The sequence below is a fragment of the Erinaceus europaeus genome, chromosome 11, assembly GCF_950295315.1.
Source record: "Erinaceus europaeus chromosome 11, mEriEur2.1, whole genome shotgun sequence".
Lineage (NCBI taxonomy): Eukaryota > Metazoa > Chordata > Mammalia > Eulipotyphla > Erinaceidae > Erinaceus > Erinaceus europaeus.
Genome location: NC_080172.1, coordinates 55,670,775 through 55,671,862, shown reverse-complemented (window position 1 = coordinate 55,671,862; position 1,088 = coordinate 55,670,775). Strand labels below are relative to the sequence as shown.

General features: G+C 37.9%; 1 non-coding gene across 1 annotated transcript; it reads left to right on the top strand.

Annotated features, from left to right (window-relative positions):
- Positions 1 to 614: 614 nt before the first annotated feature.
- LOC132541535 (U6 spliceosomal RNA) lies at positions 615 to 721 on the top strand. The gene has a single exon (XR_009552680.1). It is a non-coding gene; the product is annotated as a U6 spliceosomal RNA (small nuclear RNA).
- The last annotated feature ends 367 nt before the right edge of the window (positions 722 to 1,088 follow it).

The following is a 1,088-nucleotide window of genomic DNA, read 5'->3' as shown; positions in this document are numbered from 1 at the left end:
CTGTTATCTTATAATTTTTAAGTCAATATTAAATCAGTAATAAAATAAAAATATGTTTTAAAAATACTCAGCAGCAGAGAGTTTAGTAGGGTCATACAAAGATAAAGATCTCAATATGTGATTCAGTAATGAAGCTCCTAGATAATTGCCAAAATTGTTTTTAAAACATGCTTGTACACAAAAACAAAGCCACACATATTTTTCATAGTATCTCTGGTCATAATCACCCATAACTGGAAGCAACAAGATGTCCTTCAGTAGATCGGTGGACAAACACTTGCTTTACATCCCTACAGGGAACTGCAGTTTGAAATGCAGAGGGGTGATGTATCAAGCCATGCAAAGGCACAAATGGGTTGTAAGTACATTAGTCAAGGATAGAAGACTGCATATACATGCTTCAAATTAGCTAGCATTCTGTAGAGCAAAGGTCAAGAGAGACGATAAGCCATATTTTTGTGAGGCAAAGAGAGAGAGAGAAATCAGGTACAGAGATGAATTTGGAGGGAGACAAAACTGTTCAATTCCCATTGAATGAAGGCTACATAAAATTCTGCATTTGTCAAAACATAAAGTGTCACAGCAAAAAGTAAATCTTTAAAAATTCAACTGAGGTGCTCGCTTCGGCAGCACATATACTAAAATTGGAACGATACAGAGAAGATTAGCATGGCCCCTGCGCAAGGATGACACGCAAATTCGTGAAGCGTTCCATATTTTTTTTTAAAAAAAAAATTTAACTGAGAAAATTAGTTGAAAGGTTTAAAAGACATCAGAAGGTAAGCTATATAGCAAAATGATGTAAAAGTGTAACACTAAAAGTGTCATTACCTAAGGGAGTAACTGAAAGTTGCTGAGTACAGTGATTTTGCAAAATTGTGTTTATATTATTAAAGGCAAAAGAACTGCATAAAAAAGTCACTAGGAGTCAGCAAAGTAGCTCATTTGAGGGGGGCCTGGCGGTGGCACACCTGGTGAAGCACATACACTACAGAGTGCAAGGACTCAGGTTCAAGCCCCTAGTCCCCACCTGCAGGGGGAAAGCTTCACAAGTGGTGGAGCAGGGCTGAAGGTGTCTTTCTGTCTCC